The sequence below is a fragment of the Canis aureus genome, chromosome 6, assembly GCF_053574225.1.
Source record: "Canis aureus isolate CA01 chromosome 6, VMU_Caureus_v.1.0, whole genome shotgun sequence".
NCBI classification, from domain to species: domain Eukaryota; kingdom Metazoa; phylum Chordata; class Mammalia; order Carnivora; family Canidae; genus Canis; species Canis aureus.
The window spans coordinates 29,205,182-29,220,663 of NC_135616.1; the positions used below are offsets into that span (position 1 = coordinate 29,205,182).

General features: G+C 35.4%; 2 long non-coding RNA genes across 3 annotated transcripts in view; one reads left to right on the forward strand and one right to left on the reverse strand.

The window, feature by feature from the left end:
• The window catches only part of LOC144315668 (uncharacterized), a 72,536-nt gene that overhangs the window by 51,847 nt on the left and 5,207 nt on the right, over nucleotides 1–15,482 (reverse strand). The window lies entirely within an intron of this gene.
• Nucleotides 8,192–15,335, forward strand: LOC144315667 (uncharacterized). Its single transcript, XR_013381407.1, has 4 exons — nucleotides 8,192–8,286; nucleotides 9,468–9,533; nucleotides 11,302–11,365; nucleotides 14,700–15,335. It is a non-coding gene; the product is annotated as an uncharacterized LOC144315667 (long non-coding RNA).

A 15,482-nucleotide genomic window follows, 5' to 3' on the forward strand; every position in this document is an offset into this window, starting at 1 on the left:
CATTTCTGATGTTCCATGGTCTGCTTTTGGGGTGGTTGGTCCCCAACTAAGAGGCCCTCTCTGTGATCTCATGGGAACTCATAATTGTTGGTTAATCGTCTCCAGGGAGGGCCATTTGGAGGAGATGAAATCATCATCATTTGACCATGTCTGATGTGAAATTCCTTTTAAAACAGATTAGTAAGGGAGGAGGAAGGAGAATGAAAGAATAAAAGAAAATGACAGTTTACTGTAGCTGTAGCAAGAGAGAAGCTGTCTCTCACATGGTGACATTGACCTCAAGCCAGCTCTTCAGGGAATGGAGAGAATAAATTACCAGGATATGATTTTAGAAGTGATATCCCAGTTGAGACAGGAGGTCTTTGCAATTAGAAGGTCATTTGTGTGGTTAACAATGTTGCCACAGCCCCAATACTGCTTTCTCTCCAGCCACGGTAGAGAAAATCATCCAAATAAGTGTGGGTTATTATTTTTTTAAAGGAAAGCTGAAGAGCATTTACTTAGTCCTTAGTGGTGTAGCAGGCAATGTGGAATATCTTTCATCTAAATGAAAAATTGGAAACATAACTTTTATGCCTAGATACTATCAGGGAAATCAAGATATTAATATACAGGCTGAGAGAAAATGAAGCTGAAATGAATTTTCTCCTTTTATTTAATGGCTGAGGTTGGGATTTTTTTTCCAGTGGAAAAGTAAACCACACGCAATTTCTTTTAGCTAATTGTAACCGAGGCTGTTCATAAACTTCTAATGTATTTCAGAGTACCTAACATTGTGCTGGAGTATAAAAAGTGCTTTCAAATGCCAGCACTTTGCTAGATGGTTTATAATCCTTACTCTGTTAGACCATTGGTCAAGCCAAGAGACATTTATGGAGTGGCTACTATGGAAAAGTGTCTCCCCCATGCATTATTTATTAAAGAATATGTGCATTTTAAACACTGTGAGCCCTGCTGAGGTAGAAAGATGTTGGACCAGATCTGCAAACCCTCAAATCCTCTATTGTCCATCTGACCCCTGTAAGGGTTTGAGAATCTGAGATGCTGAGCACAGATGCTGGGCTAATTTAAGTCATATTTCCTTCTATAGGGCTCTTCACTAACAGCCTACCAAGGTATCCCTGGCTCCTTCTCTCCTTAGCTCCTCCATGTCTATAACTTCTGGTGCAAAAGAAAGGCAAGAAAGTATGGACACAAGTCTTGTGACAGAGGAGACAGGGTGTCATAGTTGGGAACTGGGAGGATTATACTACCTTAGAGCCTGATTCTTAGAAGATATTTAATGTGATGGGATGACACACCTGTTCACCAACCCCAATGACCACTACATATGAAAGCCAATCTCCTAGTTTTCGCACACAGAGCCAATTTTGAGCACTGGGACAGTACTGCTCTGAACTATTCAGGCTTTCTCACTGGGCAATGAGCTTGACTACGGATGTACACCAGTGTCTGATGAGGCTATGACTAAGTACTAAATATGGATACAGAGAAGGAGAATGTCTCATCAGTGTCCCTAAAAGGCAGACAGGTAAATGGCTCTGGTACTTCAAAGACTAAAGACATACATGGCTAAGTTTGAAAGGAAAAAACAAATTAATATATACTCATTTATATAATGGCTTGGCTACAGAACTCATTAAATTTAATCACTACAAAACTCAGTGGCCCTTCCACTCTTCAGGTCATGACTGGTGGAGTTCAACAACGAGCTGGAAGAAAGCTTTTGTAGGAAAAGGACATGATTGCATATCTCTTACATCTAGAACTGGAATATGAACAGTGGAGGTGGGGATGAGCATGAACAAATGTCATCCCACTATCATATTTTGATTCACGTGATTCACATATTTCATAGCATCAAGTGTCTTTTAGAGCTTCTTAAAGCCTGGCGCACCCATGCTCTGTTATCTCTGTGGTAAATGACATGTTGGAATTTGTGTTTTCTTTCAAGAAGATCTGGATTCAAACCCAGTTTTGCTGCTTTCTCACCGTTTGACTTTGTGCCAGTTGCTTATCCTTTCCAAACTTAAGTATTCTCACAAGTCAGGTGAGACTATTATAATACTTAATATTAGGGTTGTGGGTATGAAGATCAAACAGGTTTAGTTAGATACATAAAGATGGCTCATTGTGAATGTTAATCCTTTCAATACCTTGGTAAGGGGGATCCTTGGGTGGCTCATCAGTTTAGCGCCTGCCTTCGGCCCAGGGCATGATCCTGGAGTTCCGGGATCAAGTCCCGCATTGGGCTCCCTTCATGGAGCCTGCTTCTCCCTCTTCCCGTGTCTGTGCCTCTCTCTCTCTCTCTCTCTCCTCTCATGAATAAATAAATAAAATATTTTTTAAAAAATACTCTGGTAGGGTAAGAAGCAGATGGTAGAGTGGCAAAATCACTTGACTTGCTGCTAGAAGACAGTTAACTTGTGTGTGGCCTTGGATAAAGCAGGGAGGTTCTCTGTGCCTCAAATCTCCTGGCTGAAAAATGAGAGGGGTCATTTTAGAAAAAGCATATGAATATCTTCAAAGAGGTATATACCACAGAAAGTAGCATAGAAAAGAAATTTTGTTAGAAAGGGAAAAGGCATCTTTCAAAATCTACCTGAAATTTTTGCTAAGATCAGGCCTTTACCTTAGGGAGATAAAAAAAAATGAATATATATATATATATATATATATATATATATATAGTCATTCAGTACATAGCCTAATAACAATGTGACTACAAACTATAAATAGTCCATATAAATAGTCCAAACAAATGTACCTTAATATTAAGGATAATGTCTATCTATAATTTATGAGCATATATCATGACCAAAACTGAGCTGGTGCTTTATACAAAGCATATTTTTTCTCTCAAAAGAGCCTGTATTCGGATGAGGAAAGAGAGTTGCAGATATGTTAAGTTTCCAGGTCCCACAAATCGGAAATAGAGGAAATGGAATTCTAATCCAGGTTTCTTTGGTTCAAATTGGAGTCTCCCCTACAGCAAGACATTTCTTGTATCCAAATCAGTGTTAGCCTTTCAATTTGATAGTGTTAAGAAACAACACCTATTCAATCAGTTCCTGCAGTCAGAATCTAAATCTTTCTTGGTATTCCTTTCAGAATTTGCTCCCAGCAGCACATAAAAGAAATCCCTCTCATTAATTTTTAACCATGGCCTGTTTAAAGTCCAAATGTTTTTATAACTTCAGATTTCACACTTATCAGAATTAATTCCACTTATCATTTTAATTGTGAAAAACCAAAACCATGTTTAAAGACACACTTCTGCCGTAATGGAGAATTGTTGAAACAACATGCTTTGCTTTGAAGGTAATCCCAAAAAGCAGTCCCAGAAATGGCTCACTCCACTGAAATGACTGTAGGCCTGCTAACTTGAGTGCTTTGACCATAAAGTGAACTTTTTTTAAGGCCTTCATACTGGTATGGATTTTAAAAAAATAGCCTCAGTGCCTCATTAAATTCCTTACCACCACCACTCTTAAATATATTCCATACCTAAGGTGTGAGATCACTGCATTGGTCGAATAGATACACCAACACAGAAAAGAGTAGAATAGAAGAACATATAGAATCTCTCTCATCTCTTTGGTTATGTTTCTAAATTACTTTGGGATCAATGCTTTTAATCAGCAGTATGTTTTTCTCCTAGAAAACCTAATCTGGAACCCCCCTGTTGAGAACCAGTTGCTGTGTATGTTGATGTGGAACTGAGGACTCAGAGCTTGACCCATTTGTCTTTTCTAGTTGTGAGAGGCAGATCAAAGAAAACATTCATGGTACCCAGAAGGATTTGCAGATGGAATTTAAAAACATTTATGAGATCATTCAGGGGTTTTCTTAGATGTTTTTAAGGAAGATTTCCTTGTATACCATATCATAAACTGTTATCGTCATTTTGTCACTTGAAATGGTTTACTTCTAAGGTCTCTTCCAATTCTAATCATCCCAGGTTTCATGGATGATTCCACCCAGAAAGTGAGGTGAGAAATCTTTAGTGATGGGCTTTCCTATACATAGTTTTATTTCATTGGGAGTATGCTAAAAGGCATATTGCATATTCTGAGGAAGGTGGAATTCAGGTAACTTTCTTCTTCATTATCTCCATACCAGCTCCTTCTAATGATGAATCCATGGAAGTCTTTTTAAAAAAAATATCTATCCATTTCTTTGTGTTTTCCTCAATTTCTTTCATCAGTGTTCTATAGTTTTCAGAGTACAAATCTTTTACCTCTTTAGTTAGGTTTATTCCTAGTTATCTTATCATTTTTGGCACAAGTATAAACAAGATCAATTCCTTTATTTCTTTTTCTGCTGCTTAAATGTTAGTATATAGAAATGCAACAGACTTTTGTGCATTGATTTTATATCCTGTGACTTTGCTGAATTCCTGTACCAGTTCTAGCAATTTTTTGGTGAAGTCTTTTAGGTTTTTTAAGTAGAATATCATGTCATTTGCAGAGAATGAAACTGACTTCTTTGCCAATTTGGATGCCTTTTACTTCTTTTTGTTGTCTGCTGAGGCTAGAACTTCCAGCACTAAGTTGAACAGTGGTAAGAGTGGACATCCCTGTCGTGTTCCTGACCTTAGGGGAAAAGCTCTCAGCTTTTTCCCCAGTGAGGGTATTTGCTGTGGGGCTTTCATATATGGCTCTTATTATGCTGAGGTATATTTCCTCTATGTCTGCATTGTGGAGTTTTGTTTTGTTTTTTTTTTTATCAAGAATGGATACTGTATTTTGTCAAATGCTTTTCCTGCATCTATTGAGAGGATCAGATGGTTCTTATCCTTTTCTTTTACTGATGTGGTGTATCATATTGATTGATTTGCAGATGTTGAACCACCCCTGCAGCCCAGGAATAAATCCCACTTGGTCATGGTGAATAATCCTTTTAATGTACTGTTGGATCCTATTAGCTAGTAGCTTGTTGAGAATTTTTGCATCCATGTTCATCAGGGATATTGATCTATAATTCTTCTTTTTAGTAGGATCTTTGGTTTTGATATCAAGGTAATGCTGGTTTTATACAGTGAATATGGAGGTTTTACTTCAATTTCTATTTTTGAAAGTTTCAGAAGAATAGATATTAATTCTTCTTTAAATGTTTGGTAGAATTCTGCTGGGAAGCCATGCATCCCTAGACTCTTGTTTGTTGGAAGATTTTTTATTACTGATTCAATTTCTTTTCTGGTTTTGAGTCTATTCAGGTTTTCCATTTCTTCCTGTTTCAGTTTTGGTAGGTTTATATGTTTCTAGGAATTTATCCATTTCTTCCAGATTATCTAATTTGTTGCCATACAATAATTGCTCAAAATATTCTCTTATAGTATATAGAAATTTGTATTTCTTTGATGTTAGTTGTGATCTTGGATTGGAAGAACAAATATTGTTAAAATGTCTATGCTACCCAAAGCAATCTACATGTCAGTGCAACCCCTATCAAAATACCACCAGCATTTTTTCACAGAGCTGGAACAAACAATTCTAAAATTTGTATGGAACGACAAAAGACCTTGAATAGCAAAAATAATGTTGAAAAAGAAAACCAAAACTGGAGGCATCACAATAACAGACTTTACGCTGTGTTACAAAGCTGAAATTATCAAAACAGTATGGTACCTGCATGAAAATAGACACATAGGTCAATGAAAAAGAATAGAGAATCCAGAAATGGATCCTCAACTCTATGGTCAACTAATCTTTGACAAAGCAGGAAAGAATGTCCAGTGGAAAAAAGACAGTCTTTTCAGTACATGGTGTTGGGAGTATTGGATAGCCACATGAATAAGAATGAAATTGGACCACTTTCTTACTTACACCAAACACAAAAATATGAAAGGCCTAAATGTGAGACAGGAATCTATCAAAATCCTAGAGGAGAATTTCTGATAAAAGTTTTATATGGAATAAGACAAAATCCTGAGGAAGACAGCACAATGGCATATAGATGCTATAGTACTAACCAGAGAACTCTTTGTAGTAGAGAGGAAAGTTGAGCAGACTTACTAAAGAGAAGGTGAAGTGACCTGATAAGTCCCACCTTGGCAGTGTTTCAACAGATTCATTTGTTCATATTTTGTTAATAATATTGTAAAATTATTATTGTTTGCCAATTTATAGTCAAAAATATAAAATATTGATAAACAAGTATATTTTTGATTCCTTATTCTATTTCTAAAAAGTGTGTATGTATATATATATATATATTTTTTCTTTTTCCTAAATGTCTTTCAAAAGAAGGCAGAGTCATTAGTAAACCCATACCTGCCTCATTTTTGCAAGGGAAGGAAACTTGGAGACAAAATTCTGCAAGCCCCTATGGGAATCAATAAAGTTTAAAAGATAAAATTAAACAATCTGATTAAAATTTTTATGAAGAGAAGTGAATTTTTATTGAGAACTAAATACACATTACCACTTCACTCTTTATTACCGATTCTCTTGCCATTTCTTTGTCTCCTTTTCTTGCACATAAAGTTATGAATATGATAGTACTAACTCAACAATTCATGAGGATTTAGTGCAACAAACATTGTAAATTAGTCAAAATGAAGAGAAAAAACCATCTGATTGTTTTTGTTGTGGTTGCTCAAATTCATGCTAAATGAATTTAACCACTTAAAACATCTACCTATCTAATCTCTCAATCCTCAGTTTCCTCATGTGTAAAACAGTTAACAACTCTTTCCTAGGATAACTGTGAGGAGTGATGAGATTACAAACATGAAGAAGAAACAACAGCTGACACATAATCAGTCCTGCATCCATGGTAGCAGCTATTGTATCTATAACTTACACATATTAAAATTCATGCTGGATAAAGGGAAAGAGGTAGGAGTCAGGCTATGACTTATTTTACATTGCTACCTTGGGTTTTGGAAAATGAAATACTATCATTAGTAACAAAATGACTTTACTACTGAATTCCTTAAGAAATACAAAGGCAACAGAGGCTAAAGTCAAGCTAAGTATACTACCAACTCTTTTTAAGAAAGGAAATAAAAGATAGATAGATAGATAGATAGATAGATAGATAGATAGATAGATAGACATGCAATATACATTTGACACGCTATCCCAAATCATTTTGCAAAAGTTTCTAATATACTTTGTCTTTTGTTCTCAGGAATGTGATACATATAAAAATTATATATTGGTATCTCCAATTATCAAGGTATCACATGTTTTTTTTAAAACATAATATGGAAAGCAGAATAAATTATAAAAGACATTTGTAAATTACATAGAAATTTCCTATCAAGAAATAAAAGAATACTTATATTACATAGTTCCTTCCAGTCTTTTTTATAGTTTCATTACTTGAATGAATACTCTCTATGAAATGTTGGTATCCCTAATTTTACTTAAATCATACTTTTAGCACATTGTAGAAATTGGAAAAAACAATAAATAACTATACAATTGCCCTTTTATTATCCCAACATTTTTTAAAAAATTCAGGTAATAGAAGCCCTTTTCACATGACTCTTGTTCTCAAACCCTCTTGCTAAGGAATTGGGGGATTAATTACATATCCGATGAGCACAAAATGAGGGTCCCTATATTGTGGTAGTCCTATGGGATGGAGAAATACAAACTATTTAGAGAAAAACACAACTTCAGCTAAATACAAAAAATAAAAGTTTTAGATTTAGGGTAGGGATACTTCTGAAGGTGAAAAGGAGGGAGGAATGGAGAAGGAAGCAAGAAAAGCAGAGTCATAAAACAGTGTTTTTCACACTGAGCGTTGTGATTTATCAGCATTTATCAAGAAAATGAGAATTAATAGAAGAGAAAATATTAGAGAGCATTGCATTGAATACTGGTAAATATTGTCTATGAAATTTTATTTGTTATATTATGTACTCTATCATGATGGAGATGCATTTCTGACTGTGAATATTTGGGGGGAGCAGAAATGTTTAAAAAACACTGTTAAATTACTAAAACTTTGGTCTTTGCATAGTTACTGCAGTCCACTGAGTCTAATACCTTAACTTTATAGAAGTTTCAGATCCAGAGAAGATTTATTTGCTCAAGGTTATAGAACACAGAGAGTCAGAACCTGATTCCACTCCACTGCCCTTTTCACACTACACTAAATATTAAGTTATGAATTGTACCTTTTTTCTCTCAAACTCACAATTTGTTCCATATCCAATCCTTGTTCATTTCCCTTTCAGATTATTTTTAGTTCTACTGAAAGCCTGTTGACTAATTGGAGTCACCTGTGTCTTGTTTGTCACACTGAATGAAGGATTTGGACAAAGCCATGGTATGGAGACAGAACTAAAATTATGGTTTCCGATTCAATGTCATTTGCATGTCTAGCCCTACAGTGTTTTTATAATCTTATCATAAATATAGTCAGTGTCAAATTGTGTGGTGATTATACAAAAAACAAAAATACTCTATGTGCCAAGAGAACATTCTCAGGTATTATGCCTTTAAGTTAAAATTTATCGAAATAAAATGAGCGGGGGTGAAGGGGGGGATTGACGCACAATGCAGTTTGCATTCTTCAGAAGCCTTGCTCGATAAGTACTGAGTTTTGATCGATTGATACAGTGTCATATTTGACTAAAGAGGTGGGAAGTTGCTACTGTCGCTTTGTGCTGGATGGCAGCAGAATGCACTATTGATTTTATATGTTGGATGGGTTGTCAGTGTATAGTGCATTGTTGATTTTGACTTTTATAGCCAACATGTTTCCTTTAATTGGATCATTTGTAAAAGAGAGGAGGGGACCTGTTCTCCTTTGACAGTGACTGATTACAATCATTTCATGTTTGTCAATATTTGATAAACCCACTGTTACCCAACAACATGGCTGCCTTTATGCATTTGTTCATTCTGGTTCCATTTCTATATTTACCCCAGCATTACTTGCGACTGATCTTCCCCAATTCTCACTCACAATTCACTGCTATATATACTCTTTCAGCAACAGACAGTCAATTTTTTCTTAAGTTTCCCAAACAAGTCCCTTCTGACAATAACAACCAATCTATTTCCCAACATTCTCTTTGGTCTCCAGCCCCTACGGATCCTCTTTCCTTTGACAATTGTTACAAACTGTCAAGTTATGCAAGATATTATAAATACCCACCATGAATCTAAGTAGTTGTCTTATGCTTTAAGCTCTCAGATCCTAATATTTCCTAGAGGAAAGAATAATCCATTGTTATCCATCATCTTTGCTCTCTCAATATTGGGATTATTCCATACCTGTGAATGATAGCCTATAAATTTGAATTGGGTGGAGACCATGGTCCTTATAATCTCATTTGTCCCTAGAAAGTACCATTTTATGTAATTAAGAGTAACTGGGAAATGGTGTTCTGTTCTTATAATGGTGTTATGTTCATTTATTTGACAGCTGCAAATTTTAACTTTTGTACTTTACAGAAAGAGAAAGGTTACCAATTTGGTTGCTGTCTGTGTTCTTTTATACAGTAAGAATCTTCCCATCCCCCGTTTTCACCTAAGTTCCTTAGACTCAGACTTGGAAATGTTTCTGAGGTAAGTAAAATGCTTTTGAGGTAAAAACATATATATGTATATTTGGAACAGGAATCTTAGTGGAAAAAAAGGCTAGATTGCAATTAAGAGGTCTGAATCACAGTTCTGTGGACCTTGAGCAAGTCATTCAACTTATCAGTGCCAGAATTTATTCACCTGTAAATTATGAAGGCTATATTAAATAGCTTTGAAGATCTCTTCTATGGTTCCTCACAATTCCATAGTTTCACTTTTGAGACTTCAGTGCTTCCTGACAGAAGCTTACAAGGCAACCTATGTATTTTTCAGAAAGAGTCTTTCAAAAGTAGGCAGATAATTCAGGAAAATTGAGGTATCCTACTGTTCACTCTCTGGACAAATGTTGCCAGACTGCCTCTACATGTTCTCCAAGTAATGATGGATGATAATACTGCTACCCTTTTTTTTCCTGTATTCTACAAATCATATGCCTTGTTGACAGGTTTTCCTATTTGTGACAAGGATGAGTGTTTCAGAGACCAATTCTTTTTAATTAGAGTATTCTGACAGCACTTGGTCAAATATAGCATATTGGTTATTTGCAGGTACAAATATTCACAGTAACTTCATTGACATGAAAAAACCAATACAGCTGGAATTAGTGAGATTCAAAGGAAGATATTGGCTGTATGGGAAAAAAATACAAAAATGCTTCTTTGTAGGCATTTTGTATTATATACAAGGAGACATTTTCATTTATTTAGGATATTTGGAAATCTAGAGTAATATTATTAGAACAAATGTTGTGCGAACTAGGATTTCATATACAATGTAACTATTGTCATATTTAAGATCTAAACCAACTTTATTAAAGATAGACTGGAGTCTGAACTGAGTGGGGGAACAAATTAGAAATAGTTTTATTTCCTTTTTCTGGTTATTACCTTCAATTTTGCTGTTAAATTTATCTTCTCATGTCTTAAAACATAGGAGGCTGCTTCTAGAATGAACAGGTCATTTTTTGTAGATAAAACTCAATTCTTTCCATTAGGGACCTCTGTAGTGGTAAATGGGGCCTGCTTCTGAATACCACTCTCTTTCTACTTCCTCTTTTTTTCTCCTTTAGTGGGTTGATTCCTAAGAAACTGATAGAGAAGATCAAGTATTTCTTACTTAATTGTGAACCTATAGAAAACCTATGTGTAGTGGGCATTCAAGTTGTGGTTCAGAGGGGTACGTGTTAAGTCTTATAAGAGATAAGTTTTCTGATGTGGAGAATGTCCTCTATGGCTTAGCTTCTCATTATTTCTTTTCATTCTTTTTTTTTTTTTTTTTTTTTATTTCTTTTCATTCTAAGTCTTGGTAATATACAAGGTATTTTACTGTTGGGGAATCCTCCAATATCAGAGGTGCCTTTTGAGTTAAATACATGCAAGTCCCTTCAAGCCTGTGTATGCTTGATGCATACAATTGTTCAAGGGAAATTTACTTTATACACCTTTGCTACTTCAGTGATATGAATGCATGGATGTCCCTTCTTTTTGTCTACAGATTCTAATTCTTTTTCACCTGCTCAAATAGTTCCAAGGTCAGATCAGCTAGAATGATGTCTTAATAGATGCTTAACCAGGTAATGAGAATCAGTTTTCTGGCAGATACCACCAAGCTCTACAAAGAATTGTATATTGATATTGAAACACTCCCCGCCCCCAACAGGGAGAGAAAAGAAAAAGTCATAACATTATCTTCCAAGATTGTTATCTCAAAGTTAAGTAAATTTTCTTGAATTCTTCATCTTCCTTATATATAGCCTGAGTTCTGAGAAAGAGAACTGAGCTCTAGAGGAACGTGCACTGCATCACGACTTTAGAATGGTATGTACTTGGGATTTGTTTTCAGCTCTGTGATTTTGATTTTAATCTAACAGGAGTGGAACATTCCATTCAATATCATTCTACATAATCTGGATTTGTGCTGCATTAAGAGACTCTGAATGTACTAAAAACTTCTCTTTGTTCTTGAAATGGCCAAATCACAGATTTATGAATAATCTGAGATTTAAACTGAAACCACTAGATAATTTTTTAGACAAAAAAACAAACATTATTTGCTTAGGTGCCAGAAATTTCACCCCCCATAGCTTTAGTACCATCAGTGCAAATGTCAAGATAGCAAAAAAGGCAAATGATATCTTAACATTATAATAAAAGCAGAGATCTGCCATCCATGCTTTGAGAGTCAGCTGCCTGTTATAACTACACTTGGCCAGGTCAGAGAAAGCCAAGGATTAGAAACCGTAGCATTTAATTATTCAAAGTTATATGAAACATTCCACTTATAGTTGGGTGGGTTGAAGAAAGCAAGTTTGGATGCCATGCCAATATCTAACACTCTATGGTCCTTACATTGTGCTGCATACTTTTAGAGAGAGAATGGTAAAGAGAATCCAAAAGAAGTACAAGAAATAATATTAACATTTCAGAAGACATAGGTCCCTCAGAACATTCCCAATACCATGTATGTCAAAATTCACAAAGGGGTGTTATAGAAAAATGTGTATCATATTCATTTATGTCAAAGAGAGAAAGAGTGTGGACCAGTAGAAGTCATGAAAGTGCAGAGAGAGAAGAAATTATTCCCAAGCAGGTCAGCTTCCAGACCTGGGGCACACTGTGTTTACTGCTGTTATATCTATAAAGGACACATCAGCCAAAGCCTGGTATTCAAAACACAAGGCAGGCAGGGAATTCTCTCCAGCCTTATTGTGCAATGTTGTTGGCTTTATTTTTCCCTTTCTTCTTTTTTCTGCTTTTAAGGGTTTCAGTCATTTTTATTCATTTCAACAGCAGGTGTGAAATAGTAGGCTGTCATCTGCCTTTTTGTACTGCTGTGGGCCAAAATTATAAATGGGTTGACATTAATGGCAGTCCAGAATTTAGTGCTGTATTGGTAGATGGTATTGAAAATGTTTTGATATGACAGATGGAATGCCCACTGCTGAAACTTTGGTTAGACTTTAGCTGGCTACATCTGGCAGAGACTTTTTTATGTTTTGCTGTTGGTATTCAGTTTTTAAGGCATTTCTTCATTTTTACACTCCATTCTTCTTTCTCTCTTTTCTCTGATGTTTAATTTTCTCTGTCTTTTTTCTTTGTCTCCAATTTTTGGCAGGACCAAGAGCTAATGGAGAGTAAGGATGGTCTCCCTCAACTAGAAAGAGCAGGGCTTGAGTAAGAAGAACTGAGACTTCTTATTCTTTATCAAACTTCCTCAAGAAGGAAATGCCCAAGGCATCAGATATCTTCTCCAATGTATGCAGGGTCCTACTCTACACACCACACACACACACACACACACACACACACACACACACACATCTGGTTAAAGTAAACATCAGGAGAGCTCTGGCAGGCAGAATTCTCTAAACTCGGCTGGATAGGTTACTTTGCAGAAAAATAACTGTGTTCCACATTTAAATAAGTTTGTGAAATGCTGGTTAAACAAAGATGAATGAATTTCTTTTCCATAGAACTCCTCAGAGTCTTTGAAGAATGATTTTCAATGCATATTTTCTTTCAGTCACTAAGGTCCCTAGGTTGTTACTTCTTAGGGTCTCTTAGTTAATTTTACTTATCCATGGAAAGATTTGTCCTGTTAGACCAGACAAATGTTGACCTTAACCACTTTATCCCAAAGACTATCTTCCTCACATTAGTTTCCGTAAGAGTTTCAGAGATACATCTTTTTTTTCCCCTTCCTTGTGAACTCTGTACTTGCTCACACACATTTTTCTCAATTGTGTAAGGTGGGCTGTGATACTAGGCTGCCGCAAGTGCAAAATTTCCTACTACCTAAGTTTTTAGAGACTTCAATTTGAAGTCACAGTATAGAGCTCATTTCTGAAAATTTAGGATGATAGCTTACTCCTGCCTTAAAAATAAGAGATAACTTTGCTTTTACTTTTTGAAATGTCTCTGTAAAATTTACTTTATTGTTTCTCTTGAAAATATCTTTTCCTGTATTGTTAGTAGCAAATACCTTTTTGTGTAAAATTTATCAGTTCTTTAAATATTTGTATCTTTCATTATGAAAAAAATGGAAATTGTTCTGACAATCCTAATGTCTATATCCAACATAGACTGGTTCACATGAAATAGGATAACACTTTGTTCTACAGGAGTGGAAAACATAAGGTAGATGGTTAGAAGGGAAATCGCCACTTAGATGCTTGAGAGAGGGGATATTAAGTATATAATAAGGAGGATGGAGACTATATGAAAATGTCAAATAGCACATCACCTGTAGAAAACAAAGAACTATGTGTAGTGTTCTGACACCACTGAAGAACAATTAGTTTATGTTAACTGTGAAGGAGTAAAGAATTCACAGAGATTGAATTTGAGCTGGACCCTGAGAATGAATAGACATGACCTGGGTGTAGAAGGGTATTTCAGGCAGCAGAAACAGCTAGAAGGAAAAAAACACCCAGAGGCATGAAGATATATTGTGTTTGGAAATTTTCAAGGAGTCTGGTTAGGATAAAATATCATGTATACAGGTAGAGTGGGGTTAAGCTTTGGAGTCCTAATCCTAAAAGCTGAATTCAGGCCACAATGTGAAGGCAATGGATTGCTGGGGAGATTGGGTTTTATTCTGCAGGTGGAGTTAAACTAAAATGAGTATAGAAGCAGGTAGGTCTCATGTGCAGATACATATCTGATTGAGGGTTCTGAAATGGAAACAATAAAAAATGAATTGAAACTAATTTATTGGAGCAAGAACAAGATGTTGAATGTCTGTAAATTATAGTAAACCTTGATTTATTTGTGACTTGGATAACTCTTTTACATTGCATTGTATTCTCTTTTGTCTTTAGATGTTTTCCCACAGTGTCCCTATATTTAATATGTAAGTTTTATGAAATTTTAGTCCTAATATGATGTATTTATATTGGAAATTTAGGAAGCCTCTCATGAATGTAAGCAATATACTGGATTCCGTGATGTCAGAAACATCTTGTATATCTCAGAATTTTCCAGAGCAGTTGGTTTATGTCATAAAAAACTAAACTAAAACACCATAGGGCAAAGGTAAAATAGTTGGATGAGCCCTCTGAGAATAAGAATCTCCAAATTGGTAGTGAACATCATATTTGGCATGTATATTGCTTGTGAGAATTATATAATACTCTGTCCAATTATCATGCAGAAAGGACACACAATTGGAAGAAGGAAGGAAATGAACTAATGGTGCAACAGAAAAACTTCAACTTATCTGAGAATTTTGTCACCAAAATGTGTATTATGAAGATGAGCATCTTGCAGCGAACCAAGTTTTCTGTAAATCTGAAAGCCACGCTAGTCTCAGTCCTCCTTAAGGCATACCTAGTAAAGGAGGATTATCATGCCTTATCTGTTTTACATCGGAAATCTTAGGCAACAAAAATAGGGAACCAAACAAAGGCTGTAAGTCATCATCTAATTCTATTAAGTTTCTTGACAATTGTTTCATCTTCAGTGATGGTATGTTGTTATTACTAGTATTTCTTTGAACTTTTGGGGGCTGGCATTTCTATGAAATTGTAACAGAAGGTGGAGACTGTACATTCAGTGAATATTCAGAATGCTATGGGAAAATAATGGAAAAACCATCTGCTTTGCATCATCTTTAAGGCTTCACAGAATATGACATTTGTACTGAATTTTAAAATATGAATTGAGTTTTTCCAGATGGACAAAGGGAGGGAATAGTGAATTTCTTGAAGGTTTAATGTGGTGTGTTCTAAAAAGAATGAATAATGGGGAGACTGGGTAACTCAGTCCATTAAGTGTCCAAATCTTGATCTCAGCTCAGGTCTTAATCTCAGGGTTGTGAGTTCAAGTCCTGTGTTGGGCTCCATGCTGGGCATGGAGCCTACCTAATAAAAATAAAAATAAAAATAAAAGTTTTATTTTATAAAAATAAATATAAAAATTAAAAAAAAGCAATGGA